The sequence below is a fragment of the Nyctereutes procyonoides genome, unplaced genomic scaffold, assembly GCF_905146905.1.
Source record: "Nyctereutes procyonoides isolate TBG_1078 unplaced genomic scaffold, NYPRO_anot_genome, whole genome shotgun sequence".
Taxonomy (NCBI): Eukaryota; Metazoa; Chordata; class Mammalia; order Carnivora; family Canidae; genus Nyctereutes; species Nyctereutes procyonoides.
In genome coordinates this window covers 38,230,265-38,256,700 of record NW_026575046.1, presented here as the reverse complement: position 1 = coordinate 38,256,700, position 26,436 = coordinate 38,230,265, and the positions used below count along the sequence as shown (strand labels likewise).

The 26,436-nt window shown below is 36.8% G+C and overlaps 1 protein-coding gene across 3 annotated transcripts in view; it reads left to right on the top strand.

Annotated features, from left to right (window-relative positions):
- ATP10B (ATPase phospholipid transporting 10B (putative)) overlaps window positions 1-26,436 on the top strand; it is a 311,023-nt gene that overhangs the window by 34,822 nt on the left and 249,765 nt on the right. Inside the window, exons 2-3 of one of the 3 annotated variants that reach the window (XM_055325826.1) lie at window positions 15,370-15,600; window positions 18,122-18,177. The gene's annotated coding sequence lies outside the window, so the exon portion shown is untranslated. Of the gene's footprint in view, window positions 1-15,369; window positions 15,601-18,121; window positions 18,178-26,436 lie in introns of those variants that run through there. The other 2 variants (XM_055325830.1, XM_055325828.1) reach the window with 2 other exon arrangements.

The following is a 26,436-nucleotide window of genomic DNA, read 5'->3' as shown; positions in this document are numbered from 1 at the left end:
GAATCTATAAAATGTAATGCTTAGCAGATCACAGGAGCTCAATGACCTACTGTCTGAACTAAGTTCTACAATTTATTGGTCTCCTGCTGTGCATAAGGACCTGTTGGGGAATGCAGAAAAAGCTGGGGAAGGCTGACCCATTGATTCCCAGAAAAAAAGTCCTTGATACATACCTATCATGTGCTTCCTATTCTGTCCTCATATTTCTAAATCTCCTCCAATATCCTCACTACAAAGAAGCTTTTCCTTCTACCATATTTAAAACTGGCTCCTGATTACTTTTCATCCCATCACCCTGTGTATTTCCTTCGCAGTTTAACCACATTTTGTAGGTTTGGCTGTTTATTGGCTGCTCCTTCCCCGTAACCTGGGGGAGGCCGAGACTTTGTCTGCTTTCTCATTATGAAATCACCCAGTGATTCATAATGCTTAGAACCAAGTCAATATCTTAACTATTTTTAATTGAATGAACTCATCCTAGCTCCTGAGGATGCATGAGAAACACAGTCGATGTAGGTCTTGCCTGGATTTGAGTCATAACCAAGCGGGGAAGCATAAGAACATTCAAGTTAACTTTTTAAAACTTCTCTACTTTTACTGAGACTTAACTTGCTACCTTAGAGCAAGCAATGATGGGTTTTATAAAGTAGGTATAAATGGAAGTGCCATACCCAGAAGAGGAAGGGAAGAGGTAGCTGGGGTGAGGGAAATGTGTTACTGAACTTATCCATGCACCAGATGTGCAGTAAGCCAATGTCTGGGACACTGGCTTTAAAGCAAAGAAAAATTTATTATCAGGAGGGCAGTCCAACAAGAAGGCAGAGATTATTCCATAATGCTGCCTTCCCCTATTGAGCCTATGAAGAACTTATATATATTTGTAGAAGGAGGTGAATGCATGAAAGGAGGATGAGGCATTTCTTGAAACCTGGGAATGGGTAGCACTTGAAACAGTTCCTCTGCACAGTGAGGCACCATTTGGTACTTGGTACACTCAGGTACATCAGATAATTTCAAGACAAATATCACCATCCAGCCCCTATTAGGTTTCTACAATCAGTGGGTAAACAGAGTACAGGGTGAAAAAGGCAGTTAATGATTCATCGTATTTGAGGTTAAGAGGCACATAAAATCAAGTAGGGAACAAAACAGAACATAGAACTAAGTTAATAATGCAACTAGTACATCTATAGTTTGTTTATGCTTTCAGAGTAGGTCCAGGAACGAAGTACCTGGTCTCAGGTGTGGGAAAGCTTTGCTAGAAGGTGCCATATGAAACTTCATAACATTTGCAATGCATTCCCAGGATGGAGGGCTTTTTCTCAGATGGGTTTGTGGCACTCTCAGGAAAAAGCTACCATTCTGAACTGAGAATTTTGCTTTAAACAAATTTTGATTTGCACCTCTGATATTTTCCTATGATTCTGGAATAACCACATTGTGTTGTTCTCTTGGGATAGAGAAGATGTCACTCTCTTGTCAGAACCAAGATTATAAGCAGAAAAAAATACATCCCTCCCTTTCAAAAGCATTTATACTTTTCAGAGAATGTTCCTGTACTATTTTCAATGACATGATTAATAAATGCTCATCCCAAATATTTAAGAAAATACAGATAATCAAAGGAAGAGAGTAATCTCATTCATCATCTCATGATGCAAATGACCATTAATACATTTTTATGTATATGTTTCTGATTGACTGCATAGCATGTCCATCATAAAGCACCTAACTATTAAACATGTATTTTATGCTTCATAGTATGCAATGACCATTTTCCTTACTGGCAGCCCCAGTGGCCCAGCGGTTTAGTGCTGCCTTCAGCCTCGGGTGCGGTCCTGGGGACCCAGGATCAAGTGCCGCGTCGGGCTCCCTGCTTGGAGCCTGCTTCTCCCTCTGCCTGTGTCTCTGCCTCTCTCTGTGTGTGTCTGTCATGAATATATAAATAAAATCTTTTTTAAAAAGATGCTCCTTCACCCAATGGAGGCATCACATGCATTAATACATGTATGAAGGAAAGAGAGAAATTTGGGGAACTCATGAAAAGAGCTGTGTCTAGGAGCTGAAAGTGCAGACATTGGAGTTATCCCATATTCAAATCTGGGCTCTGCATTCACAAGAAGCGGGACATCCCCAAGGCTCTGAACTTGTGACAGCATCGTTCTCTCTATCTGTAAAATAGAAAGAGTGATGGTAAGTGTTCCCCGTTATGGTTTTAAGGATTAAATAAAATAGCATAAAGACAGTGGTTGATTCCACAGTGTTCAACAAATGTTCATTCTTTTTTTATATTCAGAGGGGGAATAGAGCAAGAAGAAAAGAGAAAATGTGAGCAAAGAAAAAGCCATGAAATAAAAAGAAATTCCTTTTCCATCAATTCAAGTTATTCAGTAGTTGAGGGCAACCTCAGGAGAGGATGGGGTCAATGCCATATGGGAAATGGCAGATTTTCTATAGGAGTTGCTGGTCTGTGTCTGAGCTCCTTGCTGCTCTAGGTAAAAAAAAAAAAAAAAAAAAAAAAAAAAAAAACACACAGTAACAGTGGAATTTTCTCCTGCTTGTCTGGGCTGTAAGCTTTCTGTTGAGGGTGCCTGATGCAGCAGAGAGGAGAGGGGGTTCGCTTTTGCTCTCCCAGGAGGAGAGGCCCCATGAGCACAGAGGTGAGGTATGGAAAGCCATGGCTGCTGTATGGGCCACTCTTTCTCCTCCACCTGTGTGTGGACCTCACCAGTGTCCCATTCCAGAATGGCTAGTATAAATGGGATGCATTATCTCCACCTTTAGAAACTTACGTTCTGAGCTCACCAGCCAGAGAAAATCCATGACTGTCATTTTTTTATAGTTGTGGTGGTGGTGATTTTTTTCCACACAATCTTCTTATTGCTTTTTTAGCTTTATTGAGGCATAATTGCTATGCAATAAGCTGCATATATTTAAAACCCCATAATTAGATCATAACCTATGAATACACCTGTAAAACCATCACCACAACCACATAATGAACATCTCTGTCTCTTCCAGTATCCTCATACCCCTTCATGGTCCCTTCTATCACCATTCCTGCCCCCAGAGCTTTCTGCGTGACTGCATTTTTTTTCTTTTCCATCTTATTTTCAGTAATTAGATAATTTGATGTCATGATTTTCCTGTGGTTTCTTTTTCTGAGAGTGGATTCTCCTTGTATTTTTCTCCATATTCCACTATAAACTGTGACACACCCTAACCAACCAGTGTCTAAGCTACTTCTGAAAAAATACTGCATCTCTTAATATTCCTTACTGCAAGTAAAAACATTCTTATATACAACTCTTACTTACATTTTGATTTCCCTATGGAATTGGAAGTAAGGCTCACTGGAAATGATTTTGGCACCAAGATGTAAGAGAAATCATGACTTCTTTCATTCAACAAAGGGTAAGGGGCTCCTAGTAGTCAGCTTTGTGTATGCAAGGAAGGACAAGACTGAACAGGTTCCTTACCTCACAAAACTCACAGCTTAGACAGGGAGATCGAGCACACCCACATAAAAAAATAATCATTTATGAAGGAAAACAAAAAGTTTGTAATGACAAAAAAATTCTGGATTTATTTTCCTTTTGGATGTAAAGCATAAGGAATGGACTGTCAGAATAGAAGCAATTAACTAAATTGATAGCAGATTTCTTCTTACCAAAAAGCTGGGGAACAGGTTCTAGGATAGATCATGAGCAGATGCCAAGGACCTGGGGCAGGAAAGAAATTGAGGCCTCAAGGGATCAGCAGGCCAGCATGACTGAGTCTGAGAAACATGGAGAGATGGTTGAGAACACAGGTGCAAGGTAAACAGGGGCCAGGTCAGAGCCCATGTGGGCCTTGGAAGAGGCTTAGTTTTTATTCTAAATGCAATTAAAAGCAGTATCAAAGTCTCATTTAGAGAAGCAGCACAATTTGATTCATTAAAGATTATAGTTTCTCATTATGGACACAGAAAAAATTGAAATGTTAATTTCTGGATTAAAACAATAAGTATAAATCTCTATATTATAGCACCTTAGCTCATAGAAAAATAATAAATGAGTATTTTACAGTAAAATATGCTACATGCCAAGAATAATCCCAGGCATTTTACCTATATTTCTCATTTACCTCTACAAAACATGTATTATTCCTATTTTACAGATGAGAAAATTGAATCAGGCTAAATAATTTTCCCAAACTTATAAAACTTTGAGACTAGCTTACCTAAGTAAATCAATAGAACTGAGGGAAACGTCTCTTTCTACCAGAACTTCTGAGCAACTTTTTGCTGCAAAGGCGCATTTAAACTTGTTTTCTTAGCCCCTATGGAGGCTAATAGCTTTTAGAAGGAAAATGGGTCATGCACTGAAAGCGGGCATTGATGAAGAAAATCACTGGGGGTGAAGGACACATGCTGGTGGGATGCTGGAACAAGAGACTGTATGCCCATGATGGTCACCCAGAGGATGTGTAAGGTTACTCTCCACCTGCAAAGTAACACAAAGGGCAAGCCATGGTAATCAGGTGACTCTGGCAACATGGAATGTTGGCCAAGGAGCAGCACACCTTCCTCAAAAAAATTAAAACTACTATGTGACTCAGCAATTTAATTTCTTAGTATACATCCCCCCAAAATGAAAACAAATATTCAAAAAAAAGGTTGTAAATGAATGGTTATAGTTATATTAGTTGCAATCCTCAAAGGGTGAAAACAACTCAAATGTCCATCAGATCATGAATGGATGGATATAATGTGGCATACCCATACAATAGAATGTTATTCAGTCATAAGACAAAATGAATTTCTGGTACATGCTGTAATGTAGATGAACTTTGGAATTTATGTTAACAAGTAAAAGATGCCAGACATAAAAGTTCACACTGTGTGATTCCATTTAGACTGTCTAGAATAGGCAAATCCATAGAGTTAGAAAGCAGATTCTTGACATGAATGTTTACTGGCTCATACCACTTCTGTATAAGCTCCTTAAGGGCAGGGACTGACTGTTCGCTGATATGTTTGCAGTGCCCAACACATACTAGGTAAAGACTTACTGAATGGATTCTTGAATTTCTCTCTTGAAAAACACCACTCACACTGCAGTATGGAGAATGGATTGGTTTGGGGTAAGAAGAGACTCTGTGCCACCAGCTGCTTGATTCTGTAGTAAAAGGGTTTGGGTTATCTCTCCTGAGAACTATGTGTGCTGTACTACCTGTAAGTAAGCGGCAGATGTTTTCTTTGCAATAAGCAGGTTTTTCCCTGAAAACTAAGACCCATTCTCAGCTGAGGCTTTGACTGCCTTGATTCAGACTACCTTAGCAAGAGCTTAAACAATCAAAAGGCAGTATCCATTCAGTGAGGAATGTCAAAAGGCAGGGGTCTGCTGGCAGGGTAGTGCTGTTGTTTAGAGAGCACTGGGTTTGGCATCCAGAGACTTGGGTTCTACCCCAGGCCTATCATTTCACCATGAGACCTTAGGGTCGCTCCATTTATCTGGTTTTCCATCATATTGAGGAAGTAAACAGGAATTTGAATTAGATGATTTATCCTTGTTCTATCTTTTCCCACAGAAGATTTTGTCTTTTGTGATAAGAGCAACCTATGTTTATTTATCTTAGCCACTGTGACAAAAGGTTACTGTGTTGAGTATTATGACAAACCATCCTTTGAATTCAGTAACACTTTTTATAGGGTTCATATTTCATTATCCCCACTAACACCTACATTTCAAAAACATGTATGTGTACACAAGCTCATATTTATTTAATATAGAGATAATGTCTGGTGCTCATGGATTTGTAGACCCCTGGAAACACTGGAATGAAAAGCATAAAAGATTATAATCCTAGGAACAAAGAAAAGATGATTATAGGATGGAAAATGGAAAGGCTTCACAGCCTGCCTTGATGTGGGGCTGCTTTCTTCTGCTGCTTCACCTCTGTTTCCTGATTACAAACAGGTCGTGATACCTAATTCCTCCTCCTCCAGGGAGAAAGATCCTCCCAGATTCAAGAAGCAGATTGCCTTCTTCCCTGACATTCTATCACCAGTATACAGACCCTGAGCTGGTTTCTAGAATGGCTTACAAAATGATGAAAGTTCAAAGAAGCTGCCTGGGTGTTTAGAGAATTCTGTTGGCTGCTTAATGAAGTTTATCAGAAAAAGCAAAACTTGTGGATCTTTGAAGCAGAAAGGCCCAAGTCTAGAAATTGGCATTGCCCTTTCTCTTGGCTTCTGCTGCATTTATATTTTTCTAACAGATTTCTTTGTCAGAGGCGCTGATGTTCTTTTCCCCAAGCTCATTAATTTCTCAGCATTAATACATTTCCCTTACCCTCTAATTAGACACCACTTCTCACATATTTATGGTAGTGAATGCCCATGGGCCAAACTTGCCTCTTCATGTAACACAGAGTCCAGTCCACACTTGTGATCTGTGCTCCAATTGCATGCATGGGCAGAGCAGGAGCCACTTACAAGTATAATTCGCAAAAGATTCCTTTTATTCAATACATTAAACAAATATTTGAGCAACGACTGCATTTCAGGTGCTATACTAGATGCCTGAGATTTTTGCAGAGAACAAAACACAGAAATCTCTGACTCCCAGCATAAGTAAATTATATCATAGGTTAGTAGTTGATAAATGCCTTTAAGGAAAAACAATAGGGCTGGGAATGCTTGGGGGTAGCAATGGGGAGAGGTGTGTTTGTAAATTGGGTGTTGAGAAGCTGTTATCAGGGAAGAGTTAGCCATGCAGATATCTGGGGGAAGAGCGATCCAGATGACAGGGACAATGAGTGAAAGACCCTAAGAAAGGGTGCATAATTGCTCTGTCCAAAGAATAGTAAGGAGGTTAATGTGACTGAAGTGATAGGAGCAGGTGAGGAAAGTGTCATAAGAAGGTTGAGGTGAAAGTACTAATGGGCTCTGATTGTGTGAGCCTTTTGGGCCCTCTGTAAGGACTAGGGCTCTCAGTAAAATGGGGGACGATGCTGAGTTTTAACCAAAGGAACAATGAGATCTCACTTTTGTTTTATTCATTACTTGCTTATATTTCCATCACCTAGTAGCTTTAACACCAATTGAAAATATGTGCCTGAATCAATTGCATTATAGCTTTGCAAAATACTTTTTCTATCACTCATTTTCCTTTATCAGCTGATATTCCTATGTGAAAGTAGAGCTTTCTCTCATCAACACTGGGTGTTTGATTGCCCAGGAATATGTTTCCTACTGAAAAGTAAAAAATAATGCTTAGGTCATTTTCTTTAGTGGCAAATTTTCAAAGGAAGCATATTTTTTAAATAACCACCTCAAATAGAGACAAATATGCCTTGTGCTTTAGAAGGATTCTCCCATTGTCTTATATTATCCTTTCTTGGTAATGGGAATGTTCTAGCAGGGAGCCATTCCTTGAGTTAGCTGATTATTGTGTCCAGATCCTGGAAAGCAATGAAGATAATGCAATATCCCTTGCTCAACAACTCTCATTATTTAGTTAAATTCAAATGGCTTCACAGGGTTTTTAAGTCTCTGTGAAATCTTCTCAGATGGTCTTTAACTCTTTGTTTCTTTTCCCGTTCCATATCCTCACTCCCTGCCTCACCCATACTCATATACGTATACACCCTACATTCTGGACATTATTGGGACTACCCAGTGCCCCAGAACCCACCCCATTCTATCATATCTCCAGATTTTGACTATGGTAGCATATTCCTTTGGGACATTCTTTCCCAGAGTTACCTATGCCTGTTGAATCTCATCCTTCAAAGCCTTCATCCAGTGTTCCTTCCTCCATCTCTACCCTAAGCAACCCCCAAAGCTGAAATCTACCTCTTCCCCTCTTTTTTTCTCCATGCACTGCATCTCTTGCCTTATTCCCCTTTCATTCTGTTTCTCATATTCTCAACTGTATGAAAGTTACTTATGATCATGGTTGTATCAGCCATGTTACAAATAAGGCTGTTGCACTGAGTTTTAGTTTCTCCCGGTGGCTAAAAGTAGTGTCTGATTCAAGATAAGTGTTCAAACATTGGCAGAAAAGAATGTATACAGCAGCTGTGGCAATTTTCAAATGTCTACTTTTATGCATACATTTAATAGATGCTACTTATTGAGCATCTATTGTATCTCAAATAATGAGTATGATGGAGAATACAAAAATGAATGAAGTAGATCCTGCTTTCTGGGAGAATCCAGGTTAGAAGGAAAGTGAAAGCATGTATGTAAATTACTACATTACAAAGTAAGGAGTGCTAAAAACTAGAGAGTAGGAACAATAGGTTATATTCATTTTGATGTTTCTCTTTGCCAATGATATTTTCTCCAATAGCCTATGAATCATCCAATCAACTGGGATGAAAACAACTTTCACTAAACCACTGGAGATTTTCTCTTGTCCCCTAGAAGAGGTTTCAGTGTCAGGCTGATGTCCTTCCTGAGCAGAGAACAAAGACCTATCATTTCTCCCTTTCTCAATTCAGGCTGGATTCACACTCAAATGGGATTTTATAATTTCCTTTCCACCAATAACCAAAACTTTTATTTTCGTGATTCTATTAATTAGAAATTAATATAGTTAATCCTGAAGTTAGGCAAGATAACCATAATCTCCAGCTTCTCTGACTGGCCTGAGGCGTCATTTTGGCATCCATTGTTTTCATGGGATTATCAGCCAGCCCTGAGAACACACCTGGAGGGAAGACAAACATGAAGTGTTTTCTCTCATGTCCTGCTGGTTCAGATTTCATGTTCCCCATCTGGACCATGCAGGGTGTTGCCTTCCCTGTTAGAATCACAGTGTGCTCCTTGCATTAACCTTCGTACTAAAACAGGGGAATTGAGAACAACCAGATCATTGCAATTCTTTCTCAGTTCATCTGTTTTCTCTGTTTACTTATTCATTCACTTATGTATTCATTTATTCAACAAATACTGATTAATCACCTCCCTTTTTATATACTCTGCCTATTCCCAAAAGGATCAGAGGTGGCTTGCAGGATCAAACATAATACAAAACAGGAAAGCTAGGGATAAAAACAGAAAGAAAGGAGGAGACCTTGCCACCAGCTCCAAAGGTGGTTGCAATTCAGCCTTGGTTCTACTTCAGTAAAAGAGAGATTTGTCAGATCTGAGTTTTTGCATTCTGTTCAACCAAAACATGCAAATTTGTGTACAGAGTGTAACTTTTTCCTGCAACTAAATACGTTTATTGAGCATCCAGTAAAATGCTTTGTTCTTATATGCAAATGCCTTCAGAATAAATGAAAGAATGAATTCAGTGGTTTCCAAATTTTAGTCATTTGTATGCCACTTTTTAAATGTCTGCTTAACTACATGACTGTTACTTATTTTGTAGTTTAAAAAATTAACTTTTAAATTTACTTTAAAAAATACTTGTCCTTTACATAAATGTACTATTTATATCAACTGCTATAACTAAAAAGTAATGATAAAGTAAATTAAAAGGAATATCACATTGCAAATAAACAGTCATACCTATCTAAAAACCTGAACTTTGATGTCTTCCTTTGCATTACCAGGGAATATCATGATGTGTTGAGGATTAAAATCAAGCTAGCATGAAATTGTGATAGCTAATTCTTTTGATTGTATCAATACAAAAGAAACAAAAAAAGAAAAATCCCATTATAGAGATCAGTGTTCTATTATTCCTTTTTGAATAGCATCCTACATTATCTCACACTGCCCATGACCATTACCATATTACATATGATCCCCCTACCTTGGGAAGCACTGATCAATTAACTGAAGCTGAAATTTGTGGAATGGAGTTTATGCACTATCTGAAGATAAGAAAGGTCTTTGTACACACTTCGGTTCATTCCAAGAAGTATAACATCAAGCCACTCTCCCTCTCACCTCTACCACTCTGTGTTACCTACAAAGAATTGCTGCAGTATGGTTAGCCTCAAAAGAGAATATGTGCATCTCTTTGAGGAGTTAATAATCCAGATAAGATTTCAGAAGACTTACTTGGATCCAGCAGCAGTAAATTAGTCTCATTTAATGATATTAGATTGCTTATAAATAGTTCTCTGGACAGCATAATGAGCTATTAGTAAATTTGGAAAGTCTCAAAAATTTAAGAATATTTCCTTTCACCTATTAGATGTCCTAGTTTCAAAGTGCTTAGATTTTGATCCAATTTCTTCTCCTACTCTAATGTACTCATCTACCTTCTTTTACATAAATAATACATATCAATAAACAGAATTATCTACTTAGGAATAGAGAGTCTGTAAGAGGGGCCAGTGAAAATTAACAGCAAAGGCACCTGATTTCAGGTGGCATCCAGTTTAGTTTTGTCTGTCTGTTTTGAGAGATTGGATGGTCCATTCTATCAGTTTAGAACCACCACTTATTCTTCTCTCTTGCTGTATGTTTGTGTCTCCCCAAAATTCATTTGTGAATTTTTAACCCCTACCCAAGAACATGACTTCAGTTAGAAATAGAAGCATGCAGATATAAATAGTCAAGTCATGATGGGGTCACATTGAAGTAGGCAGGCTTCTAATCTAAAATGACTGTATCTTTATACAAAGGAGGAATGTGTACATATAAACATGCACAGAGGAAGAACACCATGTGAACATGAGGGTAGGGATCAGGATGATTTGTCTATAAGCTAAATATATAATATTTTAAATATTATAAAATATATAATATTTTATATAAATATAAAATATTGCCAAGAAAACAGCAGAAGCAAGAAGGGAGGCATCAACCAGATTCTCTCTCTTGCCTTCAGAAGGAAACAACCCTGTCAACACCTTGATCTGGGACTTCTAGCCTTTAGAACCATAAGATTATAAAAAATCTGTAGATACCACCCAGTTTATGGTACTTTGTTCACACCAGCCATAGAAAACTAATGTCTCTTCACCACTTCCCTTGCAAGAGGGAAGGGCTGGAGACTTGGCACCAATATACTTTCTAAATACTGCTGTACCTCACTCAAATAGCAAACCTCATAACAGTCATTCAATATACCACATGCGGGATCCCTGGGTGGCGCAGCGGTTTGGCGCCTGCCTTTGGCCCGGGGCGCGATCCTGGAGACCCGGGATCGAATCCCACGTCAGGCTCCCGGTGCATGGAGCCTGCTTCTCCCTCTGCCTGTGTCTCTGCCTCTCTCTCTGTGTGTGTGTGTGTGTGTGACTATCATAAATAAATAATAATAAAAATTTAAAAAAAAAAAACAAAAAACAATATACCACATGCACGGATGTACAGTTGACTCATAAGAGTGTTCCAGCACTTCTAAGAAAAATAAGTGACGCTTTTATTAAAGAAGCTGACATTTGGGTGTTATTTAGTTGATTTTGTTAATGAAAAAGTTTACATAATTTCAAGGGACAAGGAAAAGCTTTATCTGTCTTTTGATATGCTGAGATTTTCTGATAGAGCTTCAGGGAAAAATAGCACTAGTTACTAAATGGCATTTAGTTTATTGATTATTGGACCTGATCTAACTAGTAATCTAACATAGAAAAGTAGCCATTTCAACTATAATTTTTATATGCTTAATTTATTATTTTTTTAAATTTGTTTTTATTAGTGCTCAATTTGCCAACATATAGAATAACACCCAGTGCTCATTCCATCAAGTGCCCCCCTCAGTGCCCATCACCCAGTCACCCCCACCCCCCCCACCTCCCTTTCTACCACCCCTTGTTCATTTCCCAGAGTTAGGAGTCTCTCATGTTCTGTCTCCCTTTCTGATATTTCCCACTCATTTTTTCTCCTTTCCCCTTTATTCCCTTTCACTATTTTTTATATTCCCCAAATGAATGAGACCATATAATGTTTAATTTAGAGTGTAAGAGCTTTTGTTAGTATTTTTTAAAAATCTTCTAGTGTTCTCTTTGTTCCTGTGTGTATGCATTTTGGTAATTTGGAAAGCTTACACTTAATGCATAAATGGTTATTTTAACTATAACATATTGATAACTATTAACCTTCTATTTATTTAAATAGTATCTATTAACTTTGTTATAAGCATTGATAAAGCTAGAATATCTTCTCTTTTCCCCTTTATTCTATCACTGAATTTCATTTTACAGTATTATTTTTGCTAATGTTTTCTTCTGTTCTGTTATACTTCTAGTGTTCACTTCATGGGCTATAAAACGTAAGAATATCACTATATTTATACCACCTGTCCTTATTTGTCCCTCTTCTCCCAGCTTTTGTCAGGGTAATAAAATGTATATTCTTCTCTAAACTGTCATGTCTACGTGACGTTCAGTCTTGGTCCTGTAGTTACGTAGACACAGTACTCCCCCCAAATCTTTTTTGCTGTAATTTTTGCACTCTTTTATGGATGGGCTAAAAATTTTCCTCCAAAAGATTTTTTAATGAAGACTCTTGGCAGCAATATTCCCTAAGGTCTTTCATATTCAAAAGTACAATTGATAGTTTGGCTGGGTATAAGTTTCTGAAGCCATATTTTATATTCCTAAGGATTTTTAAAGCAATCCTACCTGCCTTTCAGCATTTGCTGAAGCTATTTTCTATCTCATACTAGGATTCAAATTGTTTCCCTTTGGCTTCCCAAAGGATTCTGTCTTTATCTTTGATATGTAGTAACTTCATGAGGGTATGTCATCATATTGGCTATTCTGTGTCATCTCTTTCCGAGAACATAGACTAACCTTTCAAACTATATGTATATCCAAGTCTTTCTCTGTGGTTAGTTTTTTTCTTTAATTATAAATCTTAATATCTGCTTTAGTTGATTATTTCCATTTTCTTCCTAAAAGTCTCCAATTATAAACATAATGGACAACCCCATCTGCCTTTGATATTGTTAATTTCTCTCATGAATCCTTTTTAACTTTTCCGATTCCTACATTCTTAAATCTACTGCATTTATAGCAGCTTTTGCTCTTCCTCTCTTCCTTGTCTTAGCTTCCCTTCTATCCTCCATTTCTTTCCTTAAACCAACCAGTTCCATTATGTTTTTCTTTTCTTTATGTATTCTTATGATAATTTTCTAGGCTTTAGGATTCTGACTTGATCTCTGGATTTTAGTGGTGATTGCTTCATGAGGTGGTTTTGTTGTGCTGTGTTCATAGTGAAAACTTGGTCACAATTTAATTTTCTACATGGCAATATTTTTTGTTGAGTGTTTATTATTTTGATTTGTTTTTCCTGTTCCATTCCTCTCTTGCTCTGCAAAATATCTATCTGTAAAATTGGCAACTTTTGTAATTTTCTTTGTGACTACTCATCTTTGAATAAAATTCCTTGCTTCCAAGCCAGTTATTTCCAGAAGGTTTTGATGAAGAAGATGCTAGGGAGATTTTAAAGGGATTTACAAGTTTTTCAACCTTTCTTTCCCCAACTGAAAGGAATAGACAATTATAAGATTATTTTCTGCCCCACAGGTACTGTTGGCCTTTAAATCAGGCAACTTTATAATTTTTAATCCTAGATGCTTAGCTTCTCATCATCAAATAGGGAGTGAAAGTGAGGTGGTAAATGATAGTAGCCTACGAGATTAATTATATTGTCCAGTTCTTATATCAATGGGGAAAAATGAGATCTGTTACATGTGGTACCTGAGTTTATAGTTGGGATGAGTAGAGGACAGTAATAACAACAATTGCCATTGAGTGTTATACCAGATATATACATGAACACATATAAGGTATGAATATAGAGAGAGGAAATTTATAATAACGATGTAAAGTAGACATTATTTTGCTTATTTTTCAGAAGAAACTAAGACTGAGCAAATAGATTTTCAAGGTCAAGTAGCCAAGAAAAGGTGGCAGAGGTGAAATTAGAACTAGGTCTGTGTGAATCAATTCTAATGCGTTCTCAACCTCACTGACTCTCCAGTGGTTGCTACATAATTAACCCTTATAGGAATTTGTTGGCCTCCCTATTTAATTCATACAACTGAATAATTACAGATTGGTTAGATACTAATATGCCCCTGGCTTCAACCACTATTGAGGGCTCCAAAACTTGATTCTCTTGATCTACATAGATATAGTGGTATAATTCCAGCATTCTCCTCACCAAATATCGCGGGGTATTCAAAGGCATACCTAATATGTAATCCTAATGAATCCTACTCCTTACCAATTTTTAGGTCTTACAGAATGTCATTTATCTTCCCAAATGTTACAGTAATATTTTGTAGTTGTTTTGTCAAGAGAAGGAAGACTTTCTTTATAAATTTATGATGATTCAACATGACTTCCAGATCAGTTAGACTTATGCCTTCTTTTGTAATAAAACAATTTAAGATAGTGTTTTCATATCAGATTATGAAGTTGTTTCTGATTCACATGTTCATATGCCTTAGAAATGAGATTCTTATTGGCAAATATGCAAAAGTTTTGTCTTAAGAAGTTCATAGACTTCATAACAATGGTTTCAGCAAATGAAATATTAAGTACCTACAGGGAAATTGAGTAAAGCCTCATTGGAAACCCTCTGATGATGATTACTTATAAACTTAAATGAGAGAAAAAGAGTAAATAGGATCAACTGGACTTGTAGGTTTTTTTCCTGAGATAAAAACCAACTGTTCGACATGTTTAAGTTGATTGAGAAACTAGAAGAATTCAGGTAAAAAGTCGAATAAGCACTCACTCTTTGTGCAAAATTAGCCATTACTCCATCCCAGATGTGGAGATGGTATTTTAGTATGGTATTTTCTTGGGAGGAATGGTTTTGTTGTTTTTGTATGGTTTCAGAGGTCAGATCAGACATGTCTGTGCAAACCAGGCTTAATACCCTCCCTACCCCTGTGATGCTCAGGATTTGGTTGGTTTTCACAGCTCTTAAAGATATCATCCACTAACTCTTTTAAATGGCATGAATGGAATGAAATAATGAAGCCAGAGTCATAAGATGTACTTGAGAACCTCTAATATGAGGAGTAATATTACTATATACCTTGAATTCTAAGATGTCATCAATTATATACTGCATTTATAAATCAAATAATAGCATTTGGAGATTTAAGATATCTCACAAAGGGTACTAATCAAGCGTAAGATTCATCACAATTTCAGAAAATTAGTATATTAAAAAGTGAGAATATATGTTAATATGACCTTTGGTCTTAAGAAACTAATTGGAATGAATCCTTTCCATAGAACTTTCCAGAGTGAAAAAAAAAAGTTACCAAAGATAATGGAATATTAATCACTGCTGAGACTGATGGAAAAATCAAGAATGGACCTGTCATCATATAGTCTTTGGCCCAATTCAGAGTTAGTTATAGAATTGTGGGGAGGGCCACTTACAGACATACAGTTGGAGAACATCACTATATGATTGCTGATATTGATTGCAGAAATGTGATTTATATTCTGCAGGAGCACCAAAAGTCACAGCAGACCCTGAAAATCAGAAATGAGACTTTTAAATCAATATGATATAAAGACGATAAAGTGAAGGAATGGTAGAATGAAGAAAAATTCTGAAGATGTCCAACAAAGTTTTGGAAGATTTTTCCAAGGATATTTATTTGGATGCAGAAGTGTCCCTAGCAAACATGTGGAACTTGAGCTCTTCTTGTTGAGTTACAGTCTGAGGTACCCTCACAGGTAATGTCTGCCTCTACCATCCTATTCAGGAAAGGCATCAGGGAAACATCTTGTAGATGAATTAAATACTTGAGTCTACTAAAAATGTTACACTATGGTACTCATAGGCTGCTGCTCTTGGACAAAGTCCCAGGAGACACTTTATATACCACTGTTTATTGTCACAGACTAAATGATATTCCTGCTCCAGCCTCTGGCCAAACCACGATGTTAAAGACAACATCCCACCACTGGTACCAAAGTTAACAGAAAGTTCATCCCTCATTCCACTTTCCCCTATATCTTTTAAAATAAAAGAATACAGAAAGGCAAATAATATGTGGGCTGTCTTATGTGGGCTGTTGAGAGAGTAGGTGAATAAGAATTTGGGACTTATGGGCCTAAGACACATCCATACAAAGAAAGAGCTAGAGGAATCTTAGAACATTTTAAGAAAGGCTCTCATCTCAAACCATATTGCTCTAGTAACTGTATGTGGTTCTCCTGCCAACTTTGTGTAGAACAACCCAGTTTGATTTTAAAGGGTTATAGGGGAGAAGGAAGTTTCTTCTCCTGGTCAATCCATTGTCAAGTATTGGCTTCTTACTATAAGCTTGGAATGGTGGCACAAAGACCACACAAGAAGTAAGGTATAATTCTTGTAGGAAAAGTTACTAAAATTCTAGTTGAAGAAAATACTAATGCAACAGCTTATGTTGCAGGCAGTTGGTAATTGGGGATTAAACTGTGTTATAATTATAAAGAATCCAAAGGAAGTGGATCATTGAGAACAAAGAAATTCAAGGAGTCTTCTTAGAAACAATGCCAAAAATTGGTGTCTCTCTCAGTAAAAATCAGTATTTAATTCCACAAATGTATGTGTTTCCTATTATGCTAAGAACTACAGTAGGTGCTATTTTTGTTCTTTATTTCTTTGTCTACACATAAATTACTTTATTGTGACTGTCATAATAACAGTTAATCTTTATTTTTTAAAGGTTTTATTTATTTGAGAGAAAACAAGCATGAACAGGGGCAAGGGACAGAAGGAGAAGCAGACTCCCCACAGAGCAGGGAGCCCAATGCAGGGCTTGATCCCTGGACACTGGGACCATGACCTGAGCCAAAGGCAGATGTTTAATTGACTGAGCCACCCAGGTACTCCTGGTTAATCTTTATTTAGAGCCCAAGGAGTATCACACATTATACATACATTTTCCATGATTTAGATAGTGGTGATATCCCCACATTATAGATGAGGTTATTAAGACTTAAAGAAGTAAAGTAATTTGCCTGAAGTCCCACAGCTAGTAAGAAGTCAGAATTTGAAAAAAGAGCTATTTAAGTTAAAAAGCCCTAGCTCCTAACCATGACCATGTGCTACCTCTTTAGCCTATTCTGAAATTAAAGAAGTAACAATTTCTTAGTCATTTGTGCTGCACTTAAGTCTGATTTTCCTCAAAAGTGACATTATAAAAACCTAATTTTGCCAGATTTTATAATATCTTCAGCTACATTATAAAATTCCCAATCCCATAATAACCAAAGTTCAGGTGAATTGAAACAAAACAAATTGACACCAAACAAAACCAAGCTCATAGATAGAAGTTTGGGGATGGGTAAAATGGCTGAAGAGGGTCAAAGGCACAAACTTCCAGTTATAAAATAAGCTATGAAGATATAATGTACAGCATGGTGCCTATAGTTAATAATACTGTGCTGCATAGTGGACAGTTGCTAAAATGAAAGATCTTAAAAGTCCTCAACACAAGAAGAAAAAAAAATATGGCTGTATGGTGATGAATGTTAACTAGATTTATTGTGATCATTTCATAATGTATACAAATATTAAATCATTGTGTTGTAACCTGAAACTTAATATAATATGAAATATCAATTATACTTCAATTTTTTAATTTTTTTAAAGATTTTATTTATTTGGGAGAGAGAGAGCATGAATAGTGGGGAGGTATGGAGAGAAAGGGAGAAACACTGCTGAGCAGGGACCCCAATGTAGGGCTCGATCTCAGGACCCATGAGATCATGACCAGAGGCAAAAGCAGACATGTAACCAACTGAGCCACCCAAGTGTTCCTATACTTCAATTTTTTAAACAATCAGAATAATCCAAGCCCCGTCACAGAGTCAGGAGGGTTGGGAATGTATGCTATGAAATCACAAAGAACAATGGCAGGCCATTTTGGCAATTGCAGCATTCAAAAACTCAAATATTGAAAACCAAACATTTCGAACAGTTTATAGTGTTTTGTCTTTAAAGACTTCATGACGTAAGTGACATTAACAGTCTATGGTGATGAAAAGTAATGTAGCTTTGGGACTACTCAAATGAACAATTATATATGAGCTATTTATATGTACAAAGGCAGGGAATAAGCATTCATTCAATGCTGGCAATGTTCTAAGATTATAAAATACTGTGTACATTAATGTATTTAAAATCAATTATCCTGTTGTAATCCAGTGAATCAGTCTTTTCTTCCATCTTCAGAAATGAGATTTTTCTGTATCTTTGTTATTACAGATATTGACACAAGTTATTTAGAAGAAGAAAAGCAAGACCATTTCCATAGTTGTTTGGTAAGTTTCAGTTCTTAAGTATTCTATGAGGTTTCATTTTAGAATATGATTATCATGTATTTGTTGTTTGTGTCTGTTTAGAATTGCTGACCTCCTTCTGATAACCCCCTTTATTATGAATATATTTTATGTGGCTAAAAGAGATGGCCTTGCCTCAGAGATGTGTACGTGAATTGATGAATCAGAGTATCCATCCCTGTGGCAACAATATTTGGTCCAGGGTGAGCTCCAATCCCATGTGAACCAATCAGAGGCTTTCCTGGGACTTGGGCAAGATAAAATGTTTCAGAAAAAGCTTTTTAAAGGGGCTGAGTCAAAAATAAAATAAAATAAATAAAAAATAAAAATAAAAAAATAAAATAAAGGGGCTGAGTCACTATGTTCCAAAAGGCCACCTGGTCTACCACATGGAGAAAGCCAGCCAAAAACAGGCAAGGAGAGGGAGTATGACATTCCAGTTCTGTGGGCCAGTAAATTCTTCTTTTTGCTTAATTTGAGTTGGGTAGAAAACAGTTGTGTCAAAATATAGTAATTATGGTAATATTGAGACAATGAACAGTGGTAGAATAAATGAGGAATTATAAGATAGACTTAGCATTGACATTGACGTGTGACCTCAAGCAAACTACTTTATCTTCCTGAATCTGTCTCCTTTATTAGTGAATATGCTAATACTGGATCACATAAAATCTGAGGCCCTATTTTATCTTATGTTTTTATTCCAAATTCCATTGTTTTAACTTTATGAATTCACAGTTATCACACCTAGAAGTCATAAGGAATGGTGATCCATATGCATTACTTATTAGCACATCTAATTAATGCAAGGTTTTTATTTTTAGATTAACATCACATCACTCTTCCCAGGCCTCATTCCACCTCTAGCCCAAGCAGCTACCTTGCAAATGTGTGATGTTGGACAGCCACATGGCCTGTGCAGTAGTGTATGCTTGGCTCTGAGAATAATCTATCCCTTCTGCCTGGAAAATCAACTTGAGGACTTGTATTGAATGGATAGAAAATCATAGACAAAGGCCATTATGCTGTGTTTCTTACTTCACGTCTTTTTTTTCCCCTTTTTTATTCCTGTAGTACTTATTCCAACCAATGATTCCCACACAAATGCATAATGAAAACCTCTAATTCTTTTGGAAAGGAGATTCACATCTATTACATCCAAACACAAACATACATGTGCTGACTCTAAGACTAGAAATTCTACTTTAAACTAGCAGCTGTATCATAATTCTGTCAAAGATTATATACTCTTTATCATTTACTTCCTAAACTAAATGAAAAGCATTAATTATGGATATCAGCATGTCTTTTGGATTTCATTGTGTGCAGATTATTAATATTATATACTGTTTTAAAAACCTAAGATCTGTCCTACTGACCTTCTGCTATGTGGTAAGCTGTTCAGGAGGAGTACCAGTTCTGTGTGTGTTCTAAAATGAAAATTAAGCCTCACAATAAGGCCAAGTGAGCTTGCTTAAAATTTAAAAGATGTCATTATCACTTCTTGGATATAGACATAAATAAGACCAGTGCTATAGATAAGCAAGTGAGTTTTCCTAGTTGGTTCCTGTTACAACTACCTGTCGTCGATTAAATTTATTTCCAGTATCCTCAGATACTGGAAGCCCATACATATGGGTTTCACTGTGTATGAATAGTCACCATTTATAAGTTCTGTAGATATTCTTTTTCAAATGCAACTACATATTACTCATAAGATCCTAGACATCCACAGAGATATGTATGTGCTTGTTATACAGTTTATTATTTTTGTTTTTGATTTTTAATCCTAGACTGATGCCTCCTTAGCGATTAGTTTTCTGAGGACATTTAGTTAATTTCCCAGGTAAGCAAGGAGAATTTGGAAGCCTAATTGCTATGTCAGGGCACTTGACATTCTCTAAAAGTTGCAACTTTCAGTTTCTAAAATTCTCTCCCAAATCTGATAAACGTGGTGCTTAAATACTTTTACAAAATGTTGTGGTGTCCCATTTGCCAATTATTCATAAAGAATATATACTCCTATTTAGAATATACCACCAATATCAAATCAATAGTGTATGTGATGATCCAGGGAAGGAGCGCTGGGCTTGCATGTCCCTTAACTGTCACTTTTTTGTACTTGGACTATTAAGGTAACTTGCTAACTGATTGCTCTGGCTCTAATATTTTATCGATTATTTATTCTAATTAACATCAAATGTATTTTCCTTTTTTTAAAAAAAGTTTTTATTTATTTATTCATGAGAGAGAGAGAGAGAGAGAGAGAGAGAGAGAGAGAGAGAGAAAGGCAGAGATACAAGCAGAGGGAGAAGCAGGCTCCACGCAAGGAGCCCAATGCAGGACTCAATCCTGGTACCCCAGGATCACGCCCTGAGCTGAAGGCAGGCGCTCAACTGCTGAACCACCCCGGCGTCCCATCAAATGTATTTTCCAAACTAACAAGTGTCCCCATATCACAATCCAATTAAAAACCTCCTATTGGCTCCTTGTTGCCCTTAGAATGAATAATGATAGTAGTAATAACATTGGTAATTATGAGAGCCAACACTTCATGAATTTACCCTATGCTAGGCACTGTATACTTCATATACATTTCCTCCTTTACTTTTCATAATAACTGAAAGTTCACAGTTGTGGAAACTGAGGTGTAAAGAGTTTTAGATGATTTATCTAAGATCACATAACTAGTACATGAAGGAACTACCCAAACTCAGATCTGTCTAAAGTTCATACTCTGAGCCATGATACCATTCTGCCTCCACTTCCTAATAAAACACACACTTCTTGGTCAGTCTTCCACAAAATGGAAACTTTGTCCTAATTAACCTCTTGTTCCTTTATAACACGCACCTCCTTCAGCTCAATTTTTGTTTTATTGTCTTAAGATCATATTCCATCTTTCAGTTCTTTGGTTTCCCACTGCTCCCAACTTTTCCATTTTTACTCTTCACATATATTTTGCACCTATCCTCAGTTTCCTTAGTCATTCAGTGAATGGCTTGTTAGTATTATGCACCTGCTGATTGGTCATTATCTCTGTCTCCATAAACTCGCAGACTAGAGAGGGCATCAAATATGGAGGTGAGGCATTCATTCCACACCAGAAGCAGCTGAAAAGAATGAAAATGGCCCTATTCCAGTGCCTAGTACTCAAAAAAAGTGTTGGTAGAGATTCAAAGTCCCAATCACTTTATTAAATCTGATCTTATATTTTCAAGGGTGAATAATCTTATTTCTTCTAGGTAAATTATAAGCTCCTTAAGCATAAAACAAAAACCCTGTCTTTCTTTGCATCACTTTCACTCATACCTTAAATACAGGTTTTGTGTTCTTCCTACTTTTTGTAAGGAATTTCTTAGTGATGTGTATATTAAATAGTGTGAACGCCTATATCTGCAAATATATTTCCAAATATATAGAAGACTCTTATGCTGAAAGATGAAGAGCACTGGCATAGAAACCAGGAATTTAAGGATCAAGACAAAAAGCCACTGGTAGATCAGTGCCATTGATAAATATCCTCTCTGAGGATAGAAGTGATGGTTTCTGCCTCATTGACTCCATAGAATTGTTATGTTAAGCTAATTCATAACAGGAAAGTCTTTATAAAGTATATCCTATACCACTGACCTCAAAGCATCTGTGTATCAGAGTTTAACCAGAGAAACTGAACCAGTAGGAAATACATCTTAAAAGATTTATTGTGAGGGATTGTCTCCCATGATTGTTGGGCTGGTAAGGCAAGTGTGACATCCATAGGATAAGCCATGAGGCAGGCCAGCTGGAATTCTCAAGCATAAGCTGAAGCTGCAATCTCTAAATGGAATTTCTTCTTCAGAGTACACATAGGAATATTTCTAAGGCCTGTCAACTGATTAAATCAGGCCTACCCAGGTTATCTAGGTTAGGTTTTTCTATTTAAAATCAACTGATGGGACATCTGGGTAGCTCAGTCAGTTAAGCATCTGCCTTTGGCTCAGGTCATTGATCCTGGAGCCCTGGGATCAAGCCCCATGGTGCATCAAGCTCCCTGCTCAGTGGGGAGCCTGCTTCTCCTTCTCCCTCTGCTCCTCCCCACTTGTGTTCTCTCTCACACACACATAAATAAATAAAATTTAAAAATAAAAAATAAAATCAACTGATTATGGACTTCAATAATGTTTACAAAATCTTATCAACACCTAGACTAGTATTTGATTAAATAACTAGGGATTGTAGCCTAGCAAATAGACACATAAAACTAACCATCACAGTCCCCCAAACCTTCCTTTTCAACTAGGTCTGAGGCTAGATTATTCTTCATAATGAGACAGATTATATACATAAACAAATATGAGAATTCAATTGTCTTCTATTCATATTTTAAAGAGTTTAGAAAATTCATCACTAATTTTTATGGAAAATATAGTTATTTTTTATAAAATTTCTTTGTATGTTAACATAATGAATATAATATTTTTAAAGAAATGTATAAATTATTTAATTGCTAATTTAGGTTTCTAATACAGTAAATATGGATGGATATAACACATAAATGAAAACTCATTAGGATTCTAAATAATTTTTAAGATTATCAAGGAACCCTAATTCTAAAGAGTTTTAGAACCATAATTCTAAGCAAGTGGAATGATTATATAACCTTACTCATATCAATAAAACAAACACCTCAATAGTTGTCCTTATATTTGGTGTAAATCATTGCAAATATCTTCTCTTGCACAGCATGAAGTAGTGTAAAAACTTGGTCTTACTTTATGAATGTAAAAACTATTTCTCTTCATGTATTGATTTAAACAAATTATTATTCAAAAAATCACAACCTCCTTTTGTGACCTCCTACTGACTTAATCTGATGCTATAAAATACCTATTTGAATTTTGGCTATAAACACTTTCAACATCAGTATTCAATATTTCTAAAACTAAATTTCTACAAATCCCAGTAAGTTATCCCTGCCAAGTTTCCTTATACCACTGTCAAAACATTTATTTGGGACATTTTTTAATTCATGTTTTATAAAGTAAAAATTAGTAAGCTAACAAAGTGGGTAGGAAGGGACTTGTAGTGACTTTCTATTCTAGTAGGTAAACATCAAGTTGTTCTGGGGTGCTTAGGTGACTCAGCAGTTGAGCATCTGCCTCTGGCCCAGGGCATGATTCCAGGATTCTGGATCTAGTCCCACATCGGGCTTTTTTTTTTTTAAGATTTTATTTATTTATTCATGAGAGACACAGAGAGAGAGAGAGAGAGAGAGAGAGAGAGAGAGAGAGGCAGAGACACAAGAAGAGGGAGAAGCAGGCTCCATGTGGGGAGCCCGACATGGGACTGGATCCCTGGTCTCCAGGATCACGCCCTGGTGCAGGCGCTAAACAGCTGAGCCACCCAGGCTGCCTCCACTTGGGCTTCTTTGAAGGGAACCTGCTTCTCCCTCTGCTTGTGTCTCTGCCTCTGTGTGTGTGTGTGTGTGTGTGTGTGTGTGTGTGTCATGAATAAATAAAATCTTTTTAAAAAATCAAGTTGTTCTCCACCATTTTATCTTTTCCTTGATTAGCCAAAAAAATTAGAGGAGAGAATCATGGAAAAGCCAAAATCATGTTTTTTGGAAAAAAAAAAGTCAAAAGAACGTGCAAAATTGATTTGAAGAAAATTTATCCAAGTAAAGCTGCATATTATATCCCAAACAGTGTATTATATAATGTCACCCTAAAGTGTGAAGTAAAAGGAGTATAAATATAATCTTTTAAGACAGAAGTTGCAAACTAAGATTGCTGCAAGGATGTAGCAGGTAGTGTAACCTACTGAAGCTATACATAGGAAGAATGGGGATATTCGTGCCCTGTCCAAAATAGGTGGTAGACATTATTCAGCAATGGGAATGTCTGCCTATTGTTGTCAGTTCTTTACCTCGTTCCACAAAAAAAGAATCTACCTTATGATGAGAAATACCCAATGCTTAAATGCTGTCAGCTAATTAAAATTCAAGTCTGTGCAGGCCAAACAAAATATTTCTGCTATGGTTATCATTGTGTAACGTCTGCTTTGGGAATGCTGAATATCACATGAATTACTTGGTGACAGAGGACCAACAAGACACCATCTTCTAAGGTAGTCTGTAGTCGCTACTATTTTCCACCTGAGCCTGTCCTTGTCCCCCATGATCATTATTTAATATAAAGTCGTCTCATCATTATTTTGTCTCTGCTTTCTAAAATTACTTCAGAAATCAATTTTATCAGTGGAGGCCCAGACTGAGACTACTGAGACTTCACATTCCTTCAAATTGCTCATCATTAAAAGTTTGTTCAGGGCAGCCCAGGTGGCTCAGCGGTTTAGCGCAGCCTTCAGCCCAGGGCCTGATCCTGGAGACCCGGGGTAGAGTCCCGTGTCAAGCTCCCTGCATGGGGCCTGCTTCTCCCTCTGCCTGTGTCTCTGCCTCTCTCTCTCACTCTCTGTGTCTCTCATGAATAAATAAATAAAATCTTTAAAATAAAAAAGTTTGTTCAACATCAGAAAGAGAACCAAGCTTATGTTGGGGAAGAGGTAGACAAGACTCACCAAATTCAATTTGTTCACTAATAAATCAGTTCTGCCATTATTTACCTAATGCATCGCTTTGAGATTTCAGGAAACCTCTAAGTCAGGATTTCTCAACCTCAGCGCAATTGACATTTTGGGCCAGATAATTCTTTGTTGTAGAAGGCTATCCCTGTAGGATGTTTAGCAGCATCCCTGGGTTCTACCCACTAAAGGCCAGTAGCACCTCCAACCCAATTTGACAAAGCTGTTTCCAGATATTGCCAAATGCCTCCAAGGGGCAACATCGGCCGGTGTTGAGAACCACTGATCTAGAGGTTTTCCTGCATGCCCCTTGGGGACCTCTCATCTCTTCTCAAGCTGCTTACACTATATTCTTTCTAAGATGAGTTCTGGTTAATGAAATATGTTTCATCATGTTACATTTCACAAATATGTTTCATCATGCTACATTTTATGTAAACATCAAAAGATGTTTGATGCCCTGGACAACTGCGTTGCTGTCCATCACTTTTTCTCAGTCCTGAAGGAACTAATTTTACGTCTAATTTCTCATGTTACCAACTCCTCCTCTGTTTTTATTGCTTGCTAAATACTTCTTCCAACTCTTACTCATTAATCCTATACCAGTGTTTGCATCTGGTTAACCAACTAAATGCTTCAAGTTACTTTCCATTCCAAATACTTAAAACATTTTTTGTTTGTTCAATAAAAATTAATCTAGATATTTGCCTTTCTTATAACTAAAGTCAATGCTTATCTGTCTTAATTTATCACTGACCATAAGATTTTACAATTTTTTCTATTTCAGTTGGTTTGAAGAATTTGATAACCCTGTTTGGTTTTTTGTTTGTTTGTTTTTAAAGATTTTATTTTTCTAGAGAGAGAGAGAGAGAGAGAGAAAGAGTGAGCAGGAGGAGAGGCAGAGGGAGAGGCAGAGAGGGAATATCAAGCGAACACCATGTTGAACATGGAGTCCAACATAGGGCTCAATCTCACTCCCCTGAGATCACAACCTGAGTGAAAAATCAGGAGTCAGATGCTTAACGAACTGAGCCACCCAAGTGCCCTTTTAACCCTGTTTTTTTTTTTCCATTTGAATAGTTAGGTCAATTTACTAAGATTTCTGGGGAATTAAATGGTAATTGGGTAGAGTGCTTAGTATAGTGCTTGGCACATGTTGGTCAATAATAGTTATAATAGTTACTACTAGTAAAATTTTTATAGCTTGTAGTAAATAATTGGTCTTGAGTTTATAAATTTCATTCTAGTCATATGTTCATTTCTGGTACTGCATGTGTGATGGGACAAAAAGCCTCTATCAATGATTTCTTCTTTAATTGGCAAGTTTGGGCAACAAGAATATAAAGGCTAAAATGACAAACTGTCTAAAATTCATAACAAAAAGCATGAAGCAGTCAATGAGAAATGCAAATATACACAAAGTGATAAATTCACATAAATGAAGAGAAGTTGACTACTGAAAAGGGGAATTACATGAAGGTCTATGGTGCATAATCCTTTAACATGACTTAGAGAATTCTAACAGCCAGAAAAACATTGCCTCTCTAACAAAAACTGAACACAGAATTTCTTATCTGTTAATTGTTATTAGAGTTCTAATTGGCTAATCAGTAGTAGTTATTTCAAACTTCATGAATAAATAACTTGCCACATGCCTATTAATATTTACAATTTCTAAGC